This window comes from Pseudophryne corroboree, chromosome 7 (genome assembly GCF_028390025.1).
Source record: "Pseudophryne corroboree isolate aPseCor3 chromosome 7, aPseCor3.hap2, whole genome shotgun sequence".
Taxonomy (NCBI): Eukaryota; Metazoa; Chordata; class Amphibia; order Anura; family Myobatrachidae; genus Pseudophryne; species Pseudophryne corroboree.
In genome coordinates, this window is record NC_086450.1 from 112,260,215 (window position 1) to 112,287,865 (window position 27,651).

Genomic DNA, 27,651 nt, shown 5'->3' on the forward strand with positions numbered 1-27,651 from the left:
AGGGCGGCCAATTCTTTTTGAAAGAAAAATAGGATTTTGGTACTTACCAGGTAAATCCTTTTCTATGAATCCATAGGGGGCACTGGAGTACTCTTGGGATATGGACGACTTCCGCAGGAACAGGGCACTGAATATTTAAATTTAGAACACTCCACCCCTCCATATCCCAGAGTACCTCAGTGTTTTTTACTGAGCCGAACAGGAGCTATAGAGAGGTTGACAATGGAGAATTACATATAACATAACAGACAACAATGAAGTTAACACATAACGTTACTGACAACAGTTGACACCATAACCAATAGAACTTGAAAATTTGAACAAGTCGGTGAGAGTGTGTTACCATAAGATCCCCTGAACTTACCACAAACCAGGTAAAACTGCTCTGGGTGGGGATCCAGTGCCCCCTATGGATTCAAAGAAAAGGATTTACCTGGTAAGTACCAAAATCCTATTTTCTTTTTCATCCACTAGGGGTCACTGGAGTACTCTTGGGACGTACCAAAGCTTCCCCCGTGGGCGGGAGAGCTGTTTGGCACCTGTAACACTAGGCGGCCAAAGCTAGATGCTGATGCCGTAAACGTATCAAACTTGTAAAAGCGCACAAACGTGTGCACTGATGACCATGTAGCCGCACGGCAAAGCTGCGTCGTAGAAGCTCCACGACCAGCTGCCCATGAAGTTCCCACAGAACGTGTGGAATGAGCTGTTACTGATGTAGGCGGCTGTAACCTAGCATGAAGGTAAGCCTGACGTATGGTCAGTTTTATCCATCTGGATAAGGTCTGCTTAGAAGCTGGCCAACCCATCTTGGCAGCATCATAGAGAACAAACAACGTATCAGTCTTACGAACTGTAGGCGTTCGGGATACATAAACGCGTAATGCGCGTACCACATCCAGAGTTCCAGAATGTCCTGTTAACACAGGAACTACTATTGGTTGATTGATGTGAAAAGATGACACTACCTTTGGTAAGAAAGCGGGATTCGTCCGAAGTTCCGCTCTGTCATCATGAAACACCAAATACGGTGGCTTGCATGACAAGGTACCCAAATCTGAAACACGCCTTGCCAAAGCTAAGGCTAGAAGAAAAATTGTTTTCCAAGTGAGAAACGTAATATCCACTTGCTGTAAGGGTTAAAAATATGAAGACTAAAATCTAAAACCAGATTCAAGTCCCATGGCGCTGTAGGTGGAATGAATGGAGGCTGTACTCTGAGGACACCTTGCAGAAAAGTGTGTACAGACGGCAATAGAGCCAATCGTCTTTGAAAATAAATTGACAACGCAGATACCTGCACCTTTAATGTAGATAAACGCAGTCCTCCATCTAACCCAGTCTGTAGAAATAACAAAAGACGGGATAACTTGAAAGATGTCGGAAACTTCCGAGCTTCACACCAACCTATATAGGCACGCCAAATTCTGTAATAATGAGCTGCTGTAACCGGTTTCCTAGCTCGTAACATGGTTGGTATAACCGATTCTGGAATGCCCTCTCTTCTTAAGAGTGCGGTCTCAATAGCCACCCCGTCAAACGCAGCCGCGCTAATAAAGGAACGGACCCTGTTTTAACAAGTCCGGATGTAGTGGGAGCGGCCAATGATGGATCTCCGCGGACTACTTGCAGACTGAGAACCAAGCTCTCCGAGGCCAATGAGGCGCCACTAGTATGACTGTGACCGACTCTTGATCCGTTTTAGCAACAGAGGGAGCAGCGGAAACGGTGGAAACAGATACACTAGGCTGTACGGCCAAGCGATTGTGAGAGCATCCACCGCCACTGCCTTTGGATCTCTCGTTCTGGACACATAATGGGGCGTTTGGTGATTGTGGCGAGACGCCATCAGGTCCACTTGAGGGTAACCCCACCTCTGGACCAACATGTGAAACACTTCTGGATTTAATGCCCATTCTCCAGGATGAAAATCCCGACGGCTGAGATAATCCGCCTCCCAGTTGTCCACTCCCGGAATGAACACTGGCGACAATATCACCTGGTGGTATTCGGCCCAATTGAGGATTCGAGCTACTTCCCGCATTGCCATGCGGCTTCTTGTACCTCCTCGTTTGTTGATGTACGCGACTGCCGTCACGTTGTCTGACTGCACTTGGACAGTCTGAGACCGAAGCATGTGTACTGCTTGTCGTAGCGCATTGTAAATTGCGCGGAGTTCCAGGACATTTATAGACAGCAATCTTTCGTGATCCGCCAAGAAACCCTGGAGCTGACAATTTTGAACTACAGCTCCCCAACCTCTGAGACTCGCATCAGTCGTTAGAATTATCCAATTCCAGGCGCCGAACCGTTTCCCTGCGGTGAGATTGTGTACTTTGAGCCACCAGAGTAGAGACCCCCCTTGCCCGTGGCGACAACCTCACCCTGTGGTGAATCTGCAGATGCGAGCCCGACCACTGTGCGAGCACATCCAGTTGAAATGGACGTGAGTGAAATCTTCCGAACTGAAGCGCTTCGAAAGCCGCCACCATTGTTCCTAAGAGGCGAATGCACAAATGTACCGAGACTGTGCGTGGCTTGAGCACTAATTGTACCAGATGACGAATAATCTGTACTTTGTTGTGGTAGGTAAATTCTTTGATTTACCGTATCGAGAATCATACCTAGGAATTGAAGTCGTTGAGACAGAATTAGATGTGATTTCTTGAAGTTGACAATCCAACCGTGGTGAACCAGTACATTGTACGTTAGCAGCGCATGTTGGAGAAGCATCTGTTGAGACGGGGCTTTGATGAGCAGATCGTCTAAGTACGGAACTATTGTCACTCCCGGGGATCCGAGATGAGCTATCATCACAGACATCACTTTGGTGAATACCCGAGGCGCTGACGAGAGGCCAAACGGTAGAGCCTGAAACTGGTAATGGTTCTGGCGTATTGCAAAACGCAAGAACCTCTGATGAGGTTGCCAAATCAGAATGTGTAAGTACGCATCCTTGAGATCTAGCGCAATCATGAATTCCTTTGGCTCCAAACCTGCAATTACTGACCGCAGAGATTCCATCTTGAATCTGTAGTAAGTGACGTACCGATTGAGACACTAAGTTCAATATTGGCCTGACAGAGCTATCCGGCTTCGGTACCACAAACAGACTGGAATAATAACCCTGACCTTGTTGTTGTACCGGGACATGAATTAAAACTGCTGAATCCAGTAGGGACTGAATGGCAATTTGCAGAACCGCCTTCTTGTCTTCCGACACAAGCAGTCCGGTCTTGAAAAACCGCAGTGGCGGAAGACAGTCGAACTCTATTTTGTAACCTCTTAACACTAAATTGCGGATCCACCCATCTGTGGATGTCTGGAACCACACCAAATGGAACGTCTGAAGGCGTGCTCTCACAACTGGAGATCCGAGATGGGCTGGGAGTCCGTCATGCCACTGGCTTGTCGGTGACCTTAGCGTCCGGACGACTGGTGGTGGTTTGTTGAAAACCACGTCATCTACCTCGTCTACCAGGTGTGGCTGTTCCTCTACCACGGCCCCGAAAGGGCTGAGGTCTAAAGGATTTGAACGCTGGTCCAGAGTATTTCCATCTAGGTACCGTTGGAGGCAATGGTAGGAAAACAGACTTCCCACCCGTTACCTCAGAAATCAATTTGTCCAATTCAGGACCGAACAACTCCTCGCCACCGTAAGGTAACGCCTCTATACCTCTTTTGACCTCTGCCTCCGCTTGCCAAGAGCGCAGCCAGAGAGCTCGTCGTACTGTAACCAGTGACGATGAAATGCGAGAAGTGAGCTGACAGACGTCAGTAGAAGCTGTATATAGATACTCCGCAGCCTCACACATTTGCTCAGCAAGAAGTATAAGGTGATCGTCATGTAGGGCAGACTTGAGTTCTGTTATCCATACTATGAGCGCCTTAGTGACCCAAATGCCAACCAACCCAGATCTCAGCAGCACTCCTGCTGCTATATACATGGACTTTAGCATAGTTTCTATTTTGCGGTCTGAAGGGTCTTTAAGCGTAGTAGCAGTTGGCACTGGTATGGTTAATTTCTTTGTAAGTTGACACAGACGAATCAACCATTGGTGGATTCTCCCATGTACATGTCACAGAGTCTGGAAACGGGTAACTAGACTTAAATCTGCGAGGTATAGAAAACCGTTTATCTGGATTCTGTCGTGTTTCTACTAACCTCTTATTGAGAGACTCCGAAACAGGAAAACGCATTGGAGATCCGTCGTTTAGTAAATACAACTTCATCATTTGTCAGAGGCTCCTCCGTTTCTGTAAACTTCAGAGACTGACGCACCGCTCTGATGAGATTATCAATGCCTGGGCTGTTAAAATCATCACTATCTGACTCCACTTCGCCCTCCTCACCCTCATCTTGTGCCGTGAGGTCTGGCATGGAATCGTCAGAATGCAACATAGCCGAAACAGGTAAATCATAAGACATATGAAATTTATCCCGTCTACCCAAAATGGATTTGGACCTTTCGCAAGGCTGAGACGCCTCCAGTAGTTTTGGCGGTCTCGCCCTAGACTCAGATCTTGCCGCTTCCCGCTCTTGTCGAGCGGCGGTCAATTCTGATTGCAACCCAGCCAGTACATTGGCTAGCATTTCCCATGGAGGGTCCGGGGAGGAAACTGGCTTTAAAACCGGAGCAGAAATTGTATTCGTAACTGAATCCACAAAACATACTTTACATGTGGTAGATCCATCCGGTAACACACTGCTACAGACCTTGCAGTGAACCTGCTTTTTAATTTTTGCTGGTGCCTTACTCATTATGCAGACATACAATACAATATACAAAAACAGACAATTGAACGACTCAATAAAATAGATAGTACTAAGGTGTGTGTGATATATATATATATCTGGCCAAGTGCAGTACACGTGGCCAGTCCTATGAAATGTGATCCCAAATTCCCACTAACACCCCTGCGCCTCCGGTGGAGTAGAGATGTAGGACAGGAACGTTCTGGAATCACAACAGGAAGACACAGGAAGCATGGTTAAAATGGCCCCCATGCCATGCTTACAGTATAAATCACAGTACAGGTCATAATCTTTTAAACAGATATATAACCCGGGATAGTGTAACAAAAATCCTATGTATATTATCCATGCAGCCTAGCATACTGCTGCTGCTTGCCCCCCTCGTGCAGCTGCGTGCTCCTTATAATGGTGCTGTGATCCCCCCCCCCCCCCCGGTATGCTCCGTGGCAATGAGCATGTAAAAGGGCCGGCCAGCGGTAGTGTGGGGCGGCCAGCGGGTGCCGGGTAGCGGGACGCGGTGCAGGAGAACAGACAGCAGGAGGCGGGGAGCGCGGTCCCCCGAAGCGGCTTTGAGCAGCGGCGGCGGCGGGCGGTGCACGCTTGTATGTTGTAAAAAACAGTGTCCCCACACAGCAGGGCGGCAGCGTGAGCTGACCGCCCCGTCCCCCAACATACCTGGACTCCTGTGGTGAGGCTCCGACGGGGCTTCTCTGTAAGCGCCGGCCAGCCTTTCTGCAGGATGTCTGCTCTGGCTGTGATGGTGCTCTTTTGGTGAGGACTGACACGCCACAGCTGCTTGTAGCAGCTTCCACTATCCCTGACCATGGCCTTTTGGAAGGGGGAAAGGAATGTGGTAATGTGAAAAAAGAAAAAATATTAACAAAAAAATAAAAATATTCAAAATAATTGTGGACTAAGCCACACAAGCCTGTTGCTACTTGAGCACAGAAAAAACACTGAGGTACTCTGGGATATGGAGGGGTGGAGTGTTCTAAATTTAAATAATCAGTGCCCTGTTCCTGCGGAAGCCGTCCATATCCCAAGAGTACTCCAGTGACCCCTAGTGGATGAAAAAGAAATCGATAAAGCCGAAATCTGCACTTTGATGGAACCCAATTTCAGGCCTGCATCCACGCCTGCCTGCAAAAAACGGAGGAAACGACCTAGCTGAAACTCCTCCGCCAGAGCTTACTTGGCTTCACACCACGACACATTTTCTCCAAATCCGGTGATAATGCTTCGCCGAGACCTCCTTTCTAGCCATAAGGAGAGTGGGGATGACTTCCCCAGGAATACCCTTTCGAGCTAGGATTTGGCGTTCAACCTCCACGCCGTCAAACGCAGCCGCGTAAGTCCTGAAATACGCATGGCCCCTGCAGTAACAGGTCCTCTCTGAGAGGAAGCGGCCAAGGATCTTCTATGAGCAATTTCTGAAGGTCCGGATACCAGGCCCTCAGTGGCCAATCTGGAACGACAAGTACTGCCGGAACCCTTGTTCGTCTTATGATCCTCAACACCTCTGGAATGAGAGGAAGTGGAGGGAACACATATACCGACTGAAACACCCATGGAGTTACCAGGGCGTCCACTGCACTGGCTTGAGGGTCCCTTGACCTGGAACAATACCTCGGAAGCTTCTTGTTGAGGCGAGACGCCATCATGTCTATTTGAGGAATTCCCCAACACCATGTCACTTCTACAAATACCTCTTGATGAAGAGCCCACTCTCCTGGATGGAGACCGTGTCTGCTGAGGAAGTCTGCTTCCCAGTTGTCCACGCCAGGAAGGAAGACTGCTGACAGAGCGCTCACGTGCTTTTCCGCCCAGCGGAGAATCCTTGTGGCCTCTGCCATTGCCACTCTGCTCTTTGTTCCGCCCTGGCGGTTTACGTATGCTACCGCTGTTAGGTTGTCCTACTGAATCAGGACAGGTAGACCACGAAGAAGGTGTTCCGCTTGCAGAAGGCCGTTGTAAATGGCTCTCAACTCCAGAACGTTTATGTGGAGACAAGTTTCCTGGCTTGACCATTTTCCCTGGAAAATTTTTCTTGTGTGACTGCACCCCAGCCTCGGAGACTTGCATCCGTGGTCAGCAGAACCCAATCCTGGATTCCGAACCTGCGTCCCTCTAGAACAGAGCTGGCCAAACCAGTCCTCGAGATCTACCAACAGTTCACATTTTCCAGATCACCTAGCTGGTGCACAGGTGTAGTCATTACTAATTAAGATGTGCTGCACTCATTCCTAACTGACAATTATACAGATCTCCAGGAGGCCTGGAAAACATGAACTGTTGGTAGATCTCGAGGACCGGTTTGGCCAGCCCTGCTCTAGAAGGTGAGAACTTTGCAACCACCACAGGAAAGTAATTCTGGTCCTGGAAGATAGACTTATTTTCCGGTGCATGTGCAGGTGAGACCCGGACCATTTGTTCAGCAGGTCCCACTGAAACACCGGGGCATGAAACCTGCCAAACGGAATGGCTTCTTAAGCAGCAACCATCTTCCCTAGCACTCGAGTGCATTGATGAATCGACACTTGCCAGTTTCAGAAACTCCTTGACCATGCAAAGGATTTCCAGAGCTTTTTCCCCCGGAAGAAACAAACACTCTCTGTAGTTCCGTGTCTAGGATCATGCCCAAGAAGGGCAGCAGAGTTGTCGGGATCAACTGAGACTTTGGCAAATTTAGAATACAACCATGATGTCGCAGAACCGCCAGGGAGAGTTTACCGTTTTTTTGTATAAACTGCTCCTTTGATCTCGTCTTTATCAGGAGATAGTTCAAGTACGGGATAATTGTGACATCCTGCTTGCGTAGGAGTACCATCATTTCCGCCATCACTTTGGTGAAGACCCTCAGGGCCCTGGAAAGCCCAAACAGCAACGTCTGAAATTGGCAATGACAATCCTGCACCGCAAATCTCAGGAAGGCCTGATGTGGAGCCCCTTCCTTTTTTGTATTTATTAGGCCAAAAGGACTGCATCTGCTAATGGGGCGCCTTTTTCTGTTGTGCGGGATCATAAGGAAGAAAAGATGACTTACCCGCAGTAGCTGTAGACTCCAGGTCAGAGAGGCCATCACCAAACAAGACACTACCTTTATAAGGGAGAGCTTCCATAGCTTTCTTGGGAGTCAGCATCAGCATTCCATTGATGAATCCACAGCGCCCTCCTGGCCGAGACTGCCATGGCATTGGCCCTTGATCTCAAGAGGCCAATATCCCTCACGGCATCCTTTAGGTAAGCTGCAGCGTCCCCGATATAACAGAGTCCAAATAATGAAATCCTTATCAAGGGTATCCATATCAGATGCCAAATAATCAGCCCACTTAGCAAAAGCACTACTCACCCATGCAGACGCCACGGCAGGTCTGAGTACTGCACCCGTAGTGACATAAATGGCCTTTAATGTGGTTTCCTGCTTGCGATCCGCAGGATCCTTGAGGGCAGCCGTGTCAGGAGACGTACTGACCACCCATTACTGACAAGCTAAGTTTTGAATTCCTATCCTTTATAATTGTTTTTTATATTTCTCATTTATGGACAAAAACTTTTTATCCTTGTTTTAAAAATTTTTTTTAGAAACTGTGTGTACTCTCATATATATTAAAAATCTATTTTTATAAATTTTTTGGCTTCTAATTTTAAGCTTTAAAATACAGTTTTTAGCCACACTTGTCGCCAGTACCCCTATCCCCCAGTTTTTATATATATATATATATATATATATATATATATATATATATATATATATATATATATATATATATATATAATTGTCCAAGGGAGGAAATAAACGGCACTCACAGGGTATATTCAAAGCAAAACTGGTATATTGGTGACGTTTCGGAGCAGCAGCCCCTTCTTCCAGACAACACCAGAGTAAAACAAAACAGAGTAAAACTCACCTCATTAAGTACCCCAGCCGTCCATCCACGCCGTCCTCTCCATCCCAGACACGCTACGAGTCGCAGGTGACACACTTCCGGTGACACACTTCCGGGTGCGGGCTCCCAGCAGTCGTCATAGTAACGGCACTGTTTGCGCTTCACTGCCCGGGGGTCACCATAGAGACCCGGACCCAGAGCGGTCTAAGGGGTAATAGAGAGGAGTGTAGGTGAATTAACAGCACATATAAACAGACCAACGAAAATATAAGCATAATGCATACTTAATAATATACAGAAAAATACATGCACAGAAAAAAAGTACATGCAAGAAATACACAAAACAAAACATACACCTAAGATACACATGGAAAAATACAAAATAAATGATAATACCTATATCAAACACCAATTTATAATGTATAATAATGATCAATAATCAATATTAAATAAGCTAGATGGTTCTTGTCGAATGGACATCACATGATGCTATTCCAGCTGATTTTCTCATTCAGCCCATTGGGCACCATAGTGTTAAGCCTGAAGATCCACCGTGATTCAGCCAAAAGTAATAGCTTGCCACGATCTCCCCCCCGAAGGGATGCCGGTATATGATCTATCATAAAATATTTAAGATCTGATAAACGGTGGCCTTTGTTTTTAAAATGGCGCGCCACTGGCTGATCTATAGATCTCCCTGCTAGGGATAAATCAATGCTGGAACGATGAAGGGCCATCCGGTCCCTGAATTTACGTATTGTTTGGCCCACATAGTATAAACCACATGGGCAGCAAATGACATACACTACGTGAGTGGTTTTGCAAGTGAGTACATGGCGAATGTCGAATGATTTATTCAGGCTAGGATGCTTAAAGCTTTTGCAGGGCATTATATACTGGCATGTAACACAATCATGGCAGCTATAGCAGCCGGGCGGTTTAGTATATGTGTTGGGGGGTCTTGGGACTCCTCGACCAGATATATCTGTTATCACAAGCCTGTCTCTTAGATTGCGGCCTCTTTTAAAGGCCGCCATTGGTCTATCTTCTTTAAAGCAGATTAACTCCTTGTCGGATTTTACTATAGGCCAAAGTGCCTTAGTGGCCTGATTAATAATAGGACTTGCCACCGTGTATGTACTCACCCACGGTATCACACGTTTACTATCTCGTTTAGCTGGATCCAATAATTGAGATCTAGACAGTTTGAGGACTTGTTCTTTTTGGGCTAGTAGTATATTGCGGTCATATCCTCTTATAATAAATTTATCAATGAGCTCATCAATACGTTCAGAAACCTTTGATTGCTCACTGATGATCCTGGCCACCCTCATCATCTGTGATAGCGGGAGCCCCCGCTTTAGGGATGCCGGGTGGTGACTACTTGCCTGTAGAAACGTATTACGGTCTACATCTTTAAAAAAGATGTCTGTTTCTATCCGACCGTGATTAATGATCACTTTTACATCCAGGAACTGCATAGTGTCACTGCTGTACACATAGGTATACTTAATGGGCGTGTCAATATCGTTAACTTCTTTCATCAAGCCATCGAATTGATCAGCCCCCCCGGTCCATAGAATGAAAATATCATCTATGTACCGGGTATAGGCCAAAATATTCTGGCTAATTTCTGGCCTGTCTAGAAACATGCGGTCTTCAACATTAAACATAAAGACATTCGCGTATGCCGGGGCCACTGCTGACCCCATGGCACAACCGCGTAACTGTAAAAAATATTGACTATCATAGAGAAAATAATTTCTAAGTAGTGTTAATTCAAGAAATTGTAAAAATAATTTTTGATCAAATATTAATACATCTAGAAACTAGTCAAGGAAGTGTTTCATTGATATCAATCCTTCTTCATGGGGAATTGACGTATATAAATTACAAACATCCAAACAGCACATTAATGTACCCTCGGGAACCTGTCCAATGTCCATCAACAATTTGATAAAACTAGATGTATCTTTAAGAAAAGATTTTTTAAGCAACAGTAATGGCTGCAGGATATGATCCAATAGCTGGGCAATGTTTTGGTACAATGAGTCCCGAGCGGAGATGGAGCTGCAAAGAACAGTGATTTTCAATTTATCACAACGAAATTATTTTCTCTATGATAGTCAATATTTTTTACAGTTACGCGGTTGTGCCATGGGGTCAGCAGTGGCCCCGGCATACGCGAATGTCTTTATGTTTAATGTTGAAGACCGCATGTTTCTAGACAGGCCAGAAATTAGCCAGAATATTTTGGCCTATACCCGGTACATAGATGATATTTTCATTCTATGGACCGGGGGGGCTGATCAATTCGATGGCTTGATGAAAGAAGTTAACGATATTGACACGCCCATTAAGTATACCTATGTGTACAGCAGTGACACTATGCAGTTCCTGGATGTAAAAGTGATCATTAATCACGGTCGGATAGAAACAGACATCTTTTTTAAAGATGTAGACCGTAATACGTTTCTACAGGCAAGTAGTCACCACCCGGCATCCCTAAAGCGGGGGCTCCCGCTATCACAGATGATGAGGGTGGCCAGGATCATCAGTGAGCAATCAAAGGTTTCTGAACGTATTGATGAGCTCATTGATAAATTTATTATAAGAGGATATGACCGCAATATACTACTAGCCCAAAAAGAACAAGTCCTCAAACTGTCTAGATCTCAATTATTGGATCCAGCTAAACGAGATAGTAAACGTGTGATACCGTGGGTGAGTACATACACGGTGGCAAGTCCTATTATTAATCAGGCCACTAAGGCACTTTGGCCTATAGTAAAATCCGACAAGGAGTTAATCTGCTTTAAAGAAGATAGACCAATGGCGGCCTTTAAAAGAGGCCGCAATCTAAGAGACAGGCTTGTGATAACAGATATATCTGGTCGAGGAGTCCCAAGACCCCCCAACACATATACTAAACCGCCCGGCTGCTATAGCTGCCATGATTGTGTTACATGCCAGTATATAATGCCCTGCAAAAGCTTTAAGCATCCTAGCCTGAATAAATCATTCGACATTCGCCATGTACTCACTTGCAAAACCACTCACGTAGTGTATGTCATTTGCTGCCCATGTGGTTTATACTATGTGGGCCAAACAATACGTAAATTCAGGGACCGGATGGCCCTTCATCGTTCCAGCATTGATTTATCCCTAGCAGGGAGATCTATAGATCAGCCAGTGGCGCGCCATTTTAAAAACAAAGGCCACCGTTTATCAGATCTTAAATATTTTATGATAGATCATATACCGGCATCCCTTCGGGGGGGAGATCGTGGCAAGCTATTACTTTTGGCTGAATCACGGTGGATCTTCAGGCTTAACACTATGGTGCCCAATGGGCTGAATGAGAAAATCAGCTGGAATAGCATCATGTGATGTCCATTCGACAAGAACCATCTAGCTTATTTAATATTGATTATTGATCATTATTATACATTATAAATTGGTGTTTGATATAGGTATTATCATTTATTTTGTATTTTTCCATGTGTATCTTAGGTGTATGTTTTGTTTTGTGTATTTCTTGCATGTACTTTTTTTCTGTGCATGTATTTTTCTGTATATTATTAAGTATGCATTATGCTTATATTTTCGTTGGTCTGTTTATATGTGCTGTTAATTCACCTACACTCCTCTCTATTACCCCTTAGACCGCTCTGGGTCCGGGTCTCTATGGTGACCCCCGGGCAGTGAAGCGCAAACAGTGCCGTTACTATGACGACTGCTGGGAGCCCGCACCCGGAAGTGTGTCACCGGAAGTGTGTCACCTGCGACTCGTAGCGTGTCTGGGATGGAGAGGACGGCGTGGATGGACGGCTGGGGTACTTAATGAGGTGAGTTTTACTCTGTTTTGTTTTACTCTGGTGTTGTCTGGAAGAAGGGGCTGCTGCTCCGAAACGTCACCAATATACCAGTTTTGCTTTGAATATACCCTGTGAGTGCCGTTTATTTCCTCCCTTGGACAATTGTATGATTCAGGATTCAGGCACCGGGGGAAGTTGAACTGTGATTACTGGAGTGCCGACTGAATTGGATAGATATATATATATATATATATATATATAGCACCAATTGACTGTGCCCCCTCCCGTTTTGCTCCCTGTACTTGTAAAGGAGAGTGGAGGTCCGGCCCAGCATCTCTGCATGCTCTGTGAAGAGAAAATGGTGCTGGTAAGCTGTGCGGCTAAGCCACGCCCCCTCCCGACACGCTATAGTCCCGCTCAAATTCTTATTATTCTGGCGGGGGTCTCATTTAGTGACCAGGCACCGATAATGTGCTTTTTTTGCCAGTGAAAACTCCAGTAACCTGCTGCCCAGGGCGCTCCCCCCTGCGCCCTGTGAGTGCCGTGTGTGTGTGTGTGTGTGTGTGTGTGTGTGTGTGTGTGTGTGTGAGAACATGGAGAGCAGCGCGACCGCTGCACTGTACCTTCGTTACTGAAGTCTTCTGCCTTCTGTATACTCACCCGGCTTCTTTCTTCTGGCTTCTGTGAGGGGGATGACGGCGCGGCTCCGGGAACAAGGAGCTAGGCGCACCAAGTGATCGAACCCTCTGGAGCTAATGGTGTCCAGTAGCCTAAGAAGCAGAGCCCTTAACTCAGAAGAAGTAGGTCTGACTTCTCTCCCCTCACTCCCACGAAGCATGAAGCCTGTAGCCAGCAGGTCTCTCTGAAAATAAATAAGATTTTAAACCTACCGGTAAATCTTTTTCTCGTAGTCCGTAGAGGATGCTGGGACTCCGTAAGGACCATGGGGATAGAGGAGCTCTGCAGGAGACATGGGCACTTTAAGAAAGAATTTAGGTATGGGTGTGCACTGGCTCCGCCCTCTATGCCCCTCCTCCAGACCTCAGAGAAACTGTGCCCAGAGGAGACGGACAGTACGAGGAAAGGATTTTATTTAATCCAAGGGCAAGATCCATACCAGCCACACCGTATAACTTGTGATATACTATCTAATTAACTGTATGAAAAACCAACATAGCATCGGTCCAAAACCGATGAAACTTTAACATAACCCTTATGTAAGCAATAACTATATACAAGTCTTGCAGAAGTAGTTCGCACTTGGGACGGGCGCCCAGCATCCTCTACGGACTACGAGAAAAAGATTTACCGGTAGGTTTAAAATCTTATTTTCTCTAACGTCCTAGAGGATGCTGGGACTCCGTAAGGACCATGGGAATTATACCAAAGCTCCCAAACGGACGGGAGAGTGCGGATGACTCTGCAGCACCGATTGAGCAAACAGGAGGTCCTCCTCAGCCAGGGTATCAAACTTATAGTACTTTGCAAAGGTGTTTGACCCCGACCAAGTAGCAGCTCGGCACAGCTGTAGTGCAGAGACCCCTCGGGCAGCCGCCCAAGACGAGCCCACCTACCTAGTGGAATGGGCCTTAACCGATTTTGGTAACGGCAAGCCTGCCGTAGAATGCGCCTGCTGAATCGTGTTACAGATCCAGCGAGCAATAGACTGCTTTGAAGCAGGGCCGCCAACCTTGTTGGTTGCATACAGGACAAACAGTGCTTCTGTTTTTCTGATCCTAGCCGTTCTGGCCACGTAAATTTTAAAAGCCCTGACCACATCAAAGGTCAAGTCACGTGTAGCCACAGGCACGACAATAGGTTGGTCCATATGAAAGGATGAGACCACCTTAGGTAGGAATTGAGGACGGGTCCGCAATTCCGCTCTATCCATATGGAAAACCAGATAGGGGTTTTTATGTGATAAAGCCGCCAATTCCAAAACTCGCCTAGCTGAAGCCAAGGCTAACAACATGACCACCTTCCAAGTGAGATATTTCAACTCCACTGTTTTAAGTGGTTCAAACCAATGTGATTTAAGGAAACTTAACACCACGTTAAGGTCCCAAGGCGCCACCGGAGGTACAAAAGGAGGCTGAATATGCAGTACTCCCTTCACAAAAGTCTGTACTTCAGGTAAAGAGGCCAATTCCTTTTGAAAGAAAATGGATAAGGCCGAAATCTGAACTTTAATGGAGCCTAATTTTAGGCCCAAATTCACTCCAGTTTGTAGGAAGTGAAGAAAACGGCCTAGAGATGGAATTCTTCCGTAGGAGCATTCCTGGCCTCACACCAAGAAACATAATTTTCGCCATATTCGGTGATAATGTTTTGACGTCCCGTCCTTCCTAGCCTTTTTCCGCTAGGATCCGGCGTTCAACCGCCATGCCGTCAAACGCAGCCGCGGTAAGTCTTGGAACAGACATGGACCTTGTTGTAACAGGTCCTTCCTTAGAGGAAGAGGCCACGGATCTTCTGTGAGCATTTCTTGCAGATCCGGATACCATGTCCTTCGTGGCCTATCCGGAACAATGAGAATTGTTCTCACTCCTCTTTTTCTTATTATGCTCAACACCTTGGGTATGAGGGGAAGAGGCGGAAACACATAGACCGACTGGAACACCCACGGTGTCACTAGGGCGTCCACAGCTACCGCCTGAGGGTCTCTTGACCTGGCGCAATACCTTTGTAGCTTCTTGTTGAGACGGGACGCCATCATGTCTATTTGGGGCAGTCCCCACTGACTTGCAATCCGTGCAGAGACTTCCTGATGAAGTCCCCACTCTCCCGGATGCAGGTCGTGTCTGCTGAGGAAGTCTGCTTCCCAGTTGTCCACTCCCGGAATGAACACTGCTGACAGAGAGCTTACATGATTCTCCGCCCAGCGAAGAATTCTGGTGGCTTCCGCCATCGCCACCCTGCTCCTTGTGCCGCCTTGGCGGTTTACATGAGCTACTGCGGTGACATTGTCTGACTGGATCAGAACTGGTCGATCGCAAAGTAAGATCTCCGCTTGAAGTAGGGCGTTGTATATGGCCCTTAGTTCCAGGATGTTGATGTGAAGACAAGTCTTTTGACTTGACCAAAGGCCTTGGAAATTTCTTCCCTGTGTGACTGCTCCCCAACCTCGGAGGCTCGCGTCCGTTGTCACCAGGATCCAGTCCTGAATGCCAAACCTGCGGCCCTCTAGAAGGTGAGCACTTTTCAGCCACCACAGGAGATACACTCTGGCCCTGGGGGACAGGGTGATCCGCTGATGCATCTGCAGATGTGACCTGGACCATTTGTCCAATAGGTCCCATTGGAAAGTCCTTGCATGGAATCTGCCGTAGGGAATGGCTTCGTATGTCGCCACCATTTTTCCCAGGACTTGAGTGCAATGATGTCCTGACACTTGTTTTGGCTTCAACAGGTTCATGACTAGAGTCATGATTTCCTGCGCTTTTTTCGTCGGAAGAAAAATCCTTTTCTGGTCTGTGTCCAGAATCATGCCCAAGAAGGGCAGACAAGTTGTAGGATTCAGCTGCGACTTTGGAATATTGAGAATCCAGCCGTGTCGCTGTAACACATTTAGTGAAAGTGATACGCTGTACAGCAACTTCTCTCGTGATCTCGTCTTTATGAGGAGATCGTCCAAGTACGGGATAATTGTGACACCCTGCTTGCGCAGGAGCACCATAATTTCCGCCATTACCTTGGTGAAAATCCTCGGGGCCGTGGAAAGCCCAAACGGCAACGTCTGAAATTGGTAATGACAATCCTGTACCGCAAATCTCAGGTACACCTGATGAGGTGGATAAATGGGAACATGAAGGTATGCATCCTTTATGTCCAGAGATACCATAAAATCCCCCCCTTCCAGGCTGGCGATGACCGCTCTGAGCGATTCCATCTTGAACTTGAACCATTTCAAGTAAAGGTTCAGGGATTTTAAATTCAAAATGGGTCTGACCGAACCGTCCGGTTTCGGGACCACAAACAGAGTTGAGTAGTACACCTTCCCTCTTAGAAGCAGGGGAACCTCTACCACCACTTGTTGAAGACACAATTTGTGAATCGCATGCAACACTATCTCCCTTTCCAGGGGGGATTTCGGTAGGGCCGATTTGAAAAACCGGCGAGGAGGCACCTCTTCGAATTCCAGCTTGCAACCCTGGGAAACAATTTCTATTGCCCAGGGATCCACCTGTGAGTGAACCCAGATGTGGCTTAACAGTCGAAGACGTGCCCCCACTGGAGCGGACTCCCTCAGGGGAGCCCCAGCGTCATGCGGTGGATTTTGCAGAGGCCGGGGAGGACTTCTGTTCCTGGGAACTAGCTGTGTTGTGCAGCTTATTCCCTCTGCCCTTACCTCAGGCCAGAAAGGACGATCCACGTACTCTCTTGCTTTTATTGGAACGAAAGGAGACTGCATTTGATAATGAGGTGCTTTCTTAGACTGTTAGGGAACATATGGTAAAAATTTCGATTTACCTGTCGTAGCGACGAGGTTCGAGAGGCCTTCTCCAAACAATTCCTCACCATTGTAAGGCAACAACTCCATGTGCCTCTTGGAGTCGGCATCACCTGTCCACTGTCGGGTCCATAAGACATGCCTAGCAGAAATAGACATAGCGTTTATCCTGGAACCCAGTAAAGTAATGTCTCTGAGCATCCCTCATATATAACAGCATCTTTTATATGCCCTAGGGTCATTAAAATGGTATCCTTATCAAGGGTTTCAATATCCGCTGATAAGGAATCAGTCCATGCTGCTACAGCACTACAAACCCAGGCCGACGCAATAGCCGGTCTGAGTAACGTACCAGAATGTGTGTAAATGGACTTCAAGGTAACCTCCTGCTTGCGGTCAGCAGGTTCCTTGAGGGTAGCCGTATCTTGGGATGGAAGCGCTATCTTTATTGACAAGCGCGTCAAAGCTTTGTCTACCCTAGGGGAGGATTCCCACCGTATTGTCCTGCGACGGGAAAGGATACGCTATTAGAATCCTTTTGGGAATCTGCAGTTTTTTGTCTGGAGTTTCCCACGCTTTTTCGCATAATTCGTTCAGCTCATGTGAGGAGGGAAAGGTGACCTCAGGTTTCTTTCCCTTATACATGTGTACCCTCGTGTCAGGGTCAGGGGGTTCCTCAGTGATATGCAAAACATATTTTATTGCGATAATCATATATCGAATACATTTAGCCACCTTTGGCTGTAATTTTGCATCATCGCAGTCGACACTGGAGTCTGAATCAGTGTCGGTATCTGTGTCAACTATTTGGGATAGTGGGTACTTCTGTGACCCCGAAGGTCCAGGCGACATTGGGACAGGCATGGGTTGACTCCCTGACTGTACCCTAGCTTCAGCTTTGTCTAATCTTTTGTGCAATAAATTAACATTAGCACTTAAAACATTCCACATATCCATCCAGTCAGGTGTCGGCACTGCCGACGGAGACCTAACATTCATACACTCCCCCTCCTCCTTAGGTGAGCCTTTAATCTCAGACATGTCGACACACGCGTACCGACACACCACACACACAGGGAAGCTCTTTTCTGAAGACAGGTTCCCCACCAGGCCCTTTGGAGAGACAGAGAGAGTATGCCAGCACACACCCCAGCGCTATATGACCCAGGAAAAAACACAGTATGTTTACCCAGTAGCGCTTTTGTTATGTATATGCGCCAATTATGTGCCCCCCTCTACTTTAAAACCCTTCTTTCACCGTGTGTCAAGCAGGGGAGAGTCCGGGGAGCTTCCTCTCAGCGGTACTGTGGAGAAAAATGGCGCTGGTGAGTGCTGGGCTTCTGTCCCGCTCAAATTTTCCAATAACATGGCAGGGGCTGTTTATATACATGTACAGTGCCCAGCTGTACATGTATATATGTGTATTTGCCATAGTAGAGGTTTATATTGCTGCCCAGGGCGCCCCATCCCCCCCTGCGCCCTTACAGTGACCGAGGTGTGTGAGGTGAATGGGAGCAATGGCGCACAGCTGCAGTGCTGTGCGTTACCTCAATGAAGATCAAGGTGTCTTCTGCCTCCTTAGATGTCTGTTCCTCAATACTCACCCGGCTTCTTATCTTCCAGCTCTGCGAGGACGACGGCGGTGCGGCTCTGGGACGGACGGCGAGGGTGAGACCTGCGTACCGATCCCTCTGGAGCTAATGGTGTCCAGTAGCCTAAGAAACAGAGCCCTGAAACTCAGAGAAGTGGGTCTGTCTCTCTCTCCTCAGTCCCTCGATGCAGAGAGTCTGTTGCCAGCAGGCTCCCTGAAAATAAAAAACCTAACTAAAATGCTTTCTTTACAGGAAACTCAGGAGAGCTCCTGAAATGCACCCAGTCTCCACTGGGCACAGTATCAAACTGAGGTCTGGAGGAGGGGCATAGAGGGAGGAGCCAGTGCACACCCAGAGTCCAAGTCTTTCTTAAAGTGCCCATGTCTCCTGCGGAGCCCGTCTATCCCCATGGTCCTTACGGAGTCCCAGCATCCTCTAGGACGTTAGAGAAAAAAAGCCTAACAAAGTCTTTTCAGAGAAACTCAGTAGAGCTCCCCTAGTGTGTCCAGTCTCTCCTGGGCACAGAATCTAACTGAGGTCTGGAGGAGGGGCATAGAGGGAGGAGCCAGTTCACACCAATTCAAAGTCTTATAGTGTGCCCATGTCTCCTGCGGATCCCATCTATACCCCATGGTCCTTTTGGAGTCCCCAGCACCCTCTAGGACGTAAGAGATTTGAATAAAAATCCGTCCCTCTTTGTGGAACCGGAGCTGGTGTGATTACTTCCGTCAGAAGTAATCTTTGAATAGCCATGTTTAACGCCCCCGCCTTTGAGGGAACCAAGGTAGGCCCGTAGTAAAGAACTGACTGAGGCAGATTTAGAAAATCTATTTTGTATCCCTGGGAGGTCATTTTTGATCCAGACTTCTGGGAAGGTTTCGGCCAAGGCTTCCTGAAACCTTCTCAACAGTGCACCCACCTTGGGAGACCCAAGATGAGCTGGGAGACAGTCATGCCACGGTCTTGTCAGTGGGCTTAGAGTCCTTTTTTCAGGCTGTGGACTGGGAACAGCCTCTGCCTCTGTTTCCACGAGTTTATCCACAAAAACCTCTACCTCAAAAGTACTGCCACCTAAATTAATTGAAAGCCAGACCGTAGTAGTTTCTTACCGGTGGTGTGGTTCTAGGATACATAATAAGCAGAAACGTAGATTTTCCCACCGTGGCCTGCAAAACCCACTTGTTCAACTCTGTACCAAATAAAGTTTCCCCCAGAAATATAGGATTTTGGTACTTACCAGGTAAATCCTTTTCTTTGAATCCATAGGGGGCACTGAAGTACTCTTGGGATATGGACGGCTTCCGTAGGAAACAGGGCACTGAATATTTAAATTTAGAACACTCCACCCCTCCATATCCCAGAGTACCTCAGTGTTTTTTACTGAGCCGAACAGGAGCTATAGAGAGGTTGACAATGGAGTATTACATATAACATAACGGACAACAACGAAGTTGACACATAACGTTACTGACAACTAAACAGTTGACACCATAACCAGCACTTGATAATTTGAACCAGTCGGTAAGAGTGTGTTACCATAAGATCCCCTGAACTTACCACAAACCAGGTAAAACTGCTCTGGGTGGGCGTCCAGTGCCCCCTATGGATTCAAAGAAAAGGATTTACCTGGTAAGTACCAAAATCCCATTTTCTTTTTCATCCACTAGGGGTCACTGGAGTACTCTTGGGACGTACCAAAGCTTCCCCCGTGGGCGGGAGAGCTGTTTGGCACCTGTAACACTAGGCGGCCAAAGCTAGATGCTGATGCCGCAAACTTGTAAAAGCGCACAAACGTGTGCACTGAAGACCATGTAGCCGCACGGCAAAGCTGCGTCGTAGAAGCTCCACGACCTGCTGCCCATGAAGTTCCCACAGAACGTGTGGAATGAGCGGTTACTGATGTAGGCGGCTGTAACCTAGCATTAAGGTAAGCCTGACGTATGGTCAGTTTTATCCATCTGGATAAGGTCTGCTTAGACGCTGGCCAACCCATCTTGGCAGCATCATAGAGAACAAACGTATCCGTCTTACGAACTGTAGACGTTCGGGAAACAAACGCGTAAAGCGCGTACCACATCCAGAGTTCCAGAATGTGCTGTTAACACAGGAACTACTATTGGTTGATTGATGTGAAAAGATGACACTACCTTTGGTAAGAAAGCGGGATTTGTCCGAAGTTCCGCTCTGTAATCATGAAACACCAAATACGGTGGCTTGCATGACAAGGCACCCAAATCTGAAACACGCCTTGCTGACGCTAAGGCTAGAAGAAAAATTGTTTTCCAAGTGAGAAACTTTATATCCACTTGCTGTAAGGGTTCAAAATATGAAGACTGTAAGAAATCTAAAACCAGATTCAAGTCCCATGGCGCTGTAGGTGGAATGAATGGAGGCTGTACTCTGAGGACACCTTGCAGAAAAGTGTGTACCGACGGCAATAGAGCCAAACGTCTTTAAAAGTAAATTGACAACCAGATACCTGCACTTTTAGGGGTATATGCAATTGCGGTCGAATTCCCGAAATTGTCAAAAAACGTGACTTTCGCCAAAAAAAAAAAAAAAAAATCGACAATGCAATTCAGTACTTTCCGTCAAAAAAACGGACTTTCAAAATTCGACTTTTTGAAATTCGACATTTGTCAAATTCGACATTTCTGCAATGGTACAAATGCGGCAATTTGCCAAAAGTATATTCAATTGAAGTTTGGAAATTCGACAACAGTGCTTTTAGACAGTAAATTCGTCATTTTCAATCCGCCACACTTTGGTGGGGGAATCTAATAAAAAAAAAAAAAAAAAACATGTTTTTTTTGGTGTGTTTTTTTTTATTGGTAATAGCATATCTATTTATATCAGAAGGGATTAGGTAATTGGTTTGTCTATTTTGGAGGCACAAGTATTATTGATATATTTTTAAAAATATTTTTTTTTTTTTAAATGGAATGGTAAAATCCCGAAAAAAAATGGCGTGGGGTCCCCCCTCCAAAGCATAACCAGCCACGGGCTCTTCGAGCCGGTCCTGGTTCTAAAAATCCGGGGGGGAGGGGGGAAATGACAGGGGATCCCCCGTATTTTTAAAACCAGCACCGGGCTCTGCGCCTGGTGCAAAAAATACGGGGGACAAAAAGCGTAGGGGTCCCCTGTATTTTTTTACACCAGCACCGGGCTCCACTAGCTGGACAGATAATGCCACAGCCGGGGGTCACTTTTATACAGCGCCCTGCGGCCGTGGCATTAAATATCCAACTAGTCACCCCTGGTCGGGGTACCCTGGGGGAGTGGGGACCCCTTCAATCAAGGGGTTCCCCCCCCAGCCACCCAAGGGCCAGGGGTGAAGCCCGAGGCTGTCCCCCCCCATCCAAGGGCTGCGGATTGGGGGCTGATAGCCTTTGGAAAAATGAAAGAATATTGTTTTTTCCAGTAGTACTACAAGTAGCAGCAAGCCTCCCCGCAAGCTGGTACTTGGAGAACCACAAGTACCAGCATGCGGGAGAAAAACGGGCCCGCTGGTACCTGTAGTTCTACTGGAAAAAAATACCCAAATAAAAACAGAAAAAAGAAAAATCACAAATCGGTAACCGATTGTGATAACCCGGCGCTGTAATGATTTAATTCCTTATACACTAATTGTTTCTGCAGCTGAGTATAAACAACTTGCCAAGTTGCAACAATTGAAAACTAGAAAAAAAGGAGAGATAAACTCTGCGCTTGAAACAATATATCTAAAGTAAATGTGCAGTCGGACACGGAAGATTGACTCAGTACAACTTAAATGTAATGAAAAACAACTTTATAGTTTCTATTAAAGCAGAGAATGTAACATTTGGAAAGATAAATGAATAAATAATTATTTGGACATTTTACTCATATGTACTATCTAGATGTAAACATACAACATACAATAGGTTTGTTAAAATAACTTTTTCAAGTGGTGATAGTAAAAAATCAAAAAATCAAAAACACTGGCGTCCCAGTGTATTGATTAAGGTTTGTAATTCCCGCAGAATTGATTAATAGTTCCAGAGTCTCAGAAAATATAACACTTTAGAGGAAATGGTGTAAACTGTGTTTAAAGCTCCCGTGCTGGTTCCTGCATTAGTATGCAAACAGGGTCCTTTTGAATAGATTAAGTACACGTGGAGTGAAAGAGTTTCATTTAGTTCCTATTATAATAGCAGCTGGTAATTGCAGTATTTCCCAAACAGGTGTTGGTTGGTTTAGATATAAGGTAACGTTCATATAAATATAGCCGCCGTGAATGAAACTTCTGGAGACAGGTGTTAGGCCCCACAGCGAGGGTCACATGGAACTCACCCGACCAGTGTTTCTGAAGCCGTGCGGCAGTGAAGGATCCAACGTGCGGCAATAAGCTGCGGCCAAAGCTGTCGCGGATGAACTGAGCTGCGGGCTGTGTTCATACAGCGGGTATCACCAATTGAATGATGTAACAGAAAGTGGGCGTCAACGCGTTTAGTCTCCTAGCAACGGAGACTTCCTCAAGTCTCCGTTGCTAGGAGACGAAACGCGTTGACGCCCACTTTCTGTTACATCATTCAATTGGTGATACCCGCTGTATGAACACAGCCCGCATCGCACCTCTTTTTTCTCTAACGTCCTAAGTGGATGCTGGGGACTCCGTCAGGACCATGGGGATTAGCGGCTCCGCAGGAGACAGGGCACAAAACTAAAGCTTTAGGATCAGGTGGTGTGTACTGGCTCCTCCCCCTATGACCCTCCTCCAAGCCTCAGTTAGGTTTTTGTGCCCGTCCGAGCAGGGTGCAATCTAGGTGGCTCTCTTAAAGAGCTGCTTAGAAAAAGATTTTTAGGTTTTTTATTTTCAGTGAGTCCTGCTGGCAACAGGCTCACTGCATCGAGGGACTTAGGGGAGAGAATTTCAACTCACCTGTGTGCAGGATGGATTGGATTCTTAGGCTACTGGACACCATTAGCTCCAGAGGGAGTCGGAACACAGGTCTCACCCTGGGGTTCGTCCCGGAGCCGCGCCGCCGACCCCCCTTACAGATGCTGAAGATTGAAGGTCCGGAAACAGGCAGCAGAAGGCTCTTCAGTCTTCATGAAGGTAGCGCACAGCACTGCAGCTGTGCGCCATTGTTGTCACACACTTCACACCAAGCGGTCACGGAGGGTGCAGGGCGCTGCTGGGGGCGCCCTGGGCAGCAATATTTTAATACCTTATGGCAAAAGAATACATCACATATAGCCATTAAGGCTATATGTATGTATTTAACCCATGCCAGTTATCTAAAACTACGGGAGGAAAGCCCGCCGAAATAGGGGGCAGGGCTTATTCTCCTCAGCACACAGCGCCATTTTCCTGCTCAGCTCCGCTGTGAGGAAGGCTCCCAGGACTCTCCCCTGCACTGCACTACAGAAACAGGGTAAAACAGAGAGGGGGGGCATTTTTTGGCGATATATTGGATATATTTAAGCTGCTATAAGGAACAACACTTATATAAGGTTGTTCCCATATATATTATAGCGCTTGGGTGTGTGCTGGCAAACTCTCCCTCTGTCTCCCCAAAGGGCTAGTGGGGTCCTGTCTTCGATAAGAGCATTCCCTGTGTGTCTGCTGTGTGTCGGTACGTGTGTGTCGACATGTATGAGGACGATGTTGGCGTGGAGGCAGAGCAATTGCCGATAATGGTGATGTCACCCCCCAGGGAGTCGACACCGGAATGGATGGCTTTGTTTATGGAATTACGTGATAATGTCAGCACATTACAAAAATCAGTTGACGACATGAGACGGCCGGCAAACCAGTTAGTACCTGCCCAGGCGTCTCAGACACCGTCAGGGGCTGTAAAGCGCCCTTTACCTCAGTCGGTCGACACAGACCCAGACACAGACACTGAATCTAGTGTCGATGGTGATGAAACAAACGTATTTTCAAGTAGGGCCACACGTTATATGATCACGGCAATGAAGGAGGCTTTGCATATCTCTGATACTGCAAGTACCACAAAAAGGGGTATTATGTGGGGGGTGAAAAAACTACCTGTAGTTTTTCCTGAATCAGAGGAATTAAATGATGTATGTGATGAAGCGTGGGTTAACCCAGATAGAAAAATGCTAATTTCAAAAAAGTTATTAGCATTATACCCTTTCCCGCCAGAGGTTAGGGCGCGCTGGGCAACACCCCCTAGGGTGGATAAGGCGCTCACACGCTTAACAAAACAAGTGGCGTTACCGTCTCCTGATACGGCCGCCCTCAAGGATCCAGCGGATAGGAGACTGGAAACTACCCTAAAAAGTATATACACACATACTGGTGTTATACTGCGACCAGCCATCGCCTCAGCCTGGATGTGCAGTGCTGGGGTCGTCTGGTTGGATTCCCTGACTGAAAATATTGATACCCTGGATAGGGACAGTATTTTATTGACTATAGAGCAATTAAAGGATGCTTTCCTTTATATGCGAGATGCGCAGAGAGATATTTGCACTCTGGCATCGAGAGTAAATGCGATGTCCATATCTGCCAGAAGGAGTTTATGGACGCGACAGTGGTCAGGTGATGCGGATTCCAAACGACATATGGAAGTATTGCCGTATAAAGGGGAGGAATTATTTGGCGTCGGTCTATCGGATCTGGTGGCCACGGCAACTTCCGGAAAATCCACTTTTTTACCTCAGACCCCCTCCCAACAGAAAAAGACACCGTCTTTTCAGCCGCAGTCCTTTCGGTCCTATAAGAACAAGCGGACAAAAGGACAGTCATATCTGCCTCGGGGCAGAGGAAAGGGTAAGAGAGGGCAGCAAGCAGCCCCTGCCCAGGAACAGAAGCCCTCCCAGGGTTCTGCAAAGCCCTCAGCATGACGCTGGGGCCTTACAAGCGGACTCAGGAGCGGTGGGGGGTCGACTCAAGAATTTCAGCGCACAGTGGGCTTGCTCACAGGTGGACCCCTGGATTCTGCAGGTAGTATCTCAGGGTTACAGGTTGGAATTCGAGAAGTCTCCCCCTCGCCGGTTCCTAAAGTCTGCTTTGCCAACGTCTCCCTCAGACAGGGCGACGGTATTGGAAGCCATTCACAAGCTGTTTTCTCAGCAGGTGATAGTCAAGGTACCCCTCCTACAACAGGGAAAGGGGTATTACTCCACGCTATTTGTGGTACCGAAGCCGGACGGCTCGGTAAGACCTATTCTAAATCTGAAATCTTTGAACCTGTACATACAAAAATTCAAGTTCAAGATGGAGTCACTCAGAGCAGTGATAGCGAATCTGGAAGAAGGGGACTTTATGGTGTCCCTGGACATAAAGGATGCTTACCTGCATGTCCCAATTTGCCCTTCACATCAAGGGTACCTCAGGTTCGTGGTGCAAAACTGTCATTATCAGTTTCAGACGCTGCCGTTTGGATTGTCCACGGCACCTCGGGTCTTTACCAAGGTAATGGCCGAAATGATGATCCTTCTACGAAGAAGCTGCAAGGATTCTTCGCTGGGCGGAAGATCATGTGATAGCACTGTCAGCAGTATTCATTCCGGGAGTGGACAACTGGGAAGCAGACTTCCTCAGCAGACACGATCTACACCCGGGAGAGTGGGGACTTCATCCAGAAGTCTTCCACATGATTGTGAACCGTTGGGAAAAACCAATGGTGGATATGATGGCGTCCCGCCTCAACAAAAAACTGGACAGGTATTGCGCCAGGTCAAGAGATCCTCAGGCAATAGCTGTGGACGCTCTGGTAACACCGTGGGTGTTCCAGTCAGTGTATGTGTTCCCTCCTCTGCCTCTCATACCAAAAGTACTGAGAATTATACGGCAAAAGGGAGTAAGAACGATACTAGTGGCTCCGGATTGGCCAAGAAGAACTTGGTACCCGGAACTTCAAGAGATGCTCACGGAGGATCCGTGGCCTCTACCTCTAAGACGGGACCTGCTTCAGCAGGGACCGTGTCTATTCCAAGACTTACCGCGGCTGCGTTTGACGGCATGGCGGTTGAACGCCGAATTCTAAGGGAAAAAGGCATTCCGGAAGAGGTCATTCCTACACTGGTAAAAGCCAGGAAGGAGGTGACTGCACAACATTATCACCGCATTTGGAGAAAATATGTTGCGTGGTGTGAGGCCAGGAAGGCCCCCACGGAGGAATTTCAACTGGGTCGATTCCTACATTTCCTGCAAACAGGATTGTCTATGGGCCTCAAATTGGGGTCCATTAAGGTTCAAATTTCGGCCCTGTCGATTTTCTTCCAGAAAGAATTGGCTTCAGTTCCTGAAGTCCAGACTTTTGTAAAAGGAGTACTACATATACAGCCCCCGGTTGTGCCCCCAGTGGCACCGTGGGATCTTAATGTAGTCTTGGATTTTCTCAAATCCCATTGGTTTGAGCCGCTCAAATCGGTGGAGTTGAAGTATCTTACATGGAAAGTAACCATGCTACTGGCCCTGGCTTCAGCCAGGAGAGTATCAGAATTGGCGGCTTTATCATATAAGAGCCCATATCTGATTTTCCATACGGACAGGGCAGAACTGCGGACGCGTCCTCATTTTCTGCCTAAGGTGGTGTCAGCGTTTCACCTGAACCAGCCTATTGTGGTGCCTGCGGCTACTAACGAGTTGGAGGATTCCAAGTTGTTGGACGTGGCCCGGGCATTGAAAATATATATTTCAAGAACGGCGGGAGTCAGAAAGTCTGACTCACTGTTTATATTGTATGCACCCAACAAGATGGGTGCTCCTGCTTCTAAGCAGACGATTGCTCGTTGGATTTGTAGCACAATTCAACTTGCACATTCTGTGGCAGGATTGCCACAACCTAAATCTGTCAAGGCCCATTCCACAAGGAAAGTGGGCTCATCCTGGGCGGCTGCCCGGGGAGTCTCGGCATTACAACTCTGCCGAGCTGCTACTTGGTCAGGGGCAAACACGTTTGCAAAATTCTACAAATTTGATACCCTGGCTGAGGAGGACCTTGAGTTCTCTCATTCGGTGCTGCAGAGTCATCCGCACTCTCCCGCCCGTTTGGGAGCTTTGGTATAATCCCCATGGTCCTGACCGAGTCCCCAGCATCCACTTAGGACGTTAGAGAAAATAAGAATTTACTTACCGATAATTCTATTTCTCGTAGTCCGTAGTGGATGCTGGGCGCCCATCCCAAGTGCGGATTGTCTGTAATACTTG

General features: G+C 47.1%; 1 protein-coding gene across 4 annotated transcripts in view; it reads right to left on the reverse strand.

Annotated features, from left to right (window-relative positions):
- RIF1 (replication timing regulatory factor 1) overlaps positions 1–27,651 on the reverse strand; it is a 338,147-nt gene that overhangs the window by 194,492 nt on the left and 116,004 nt on the right. The gene's annotated exons all lie outside the window — the stretch shown is intronic.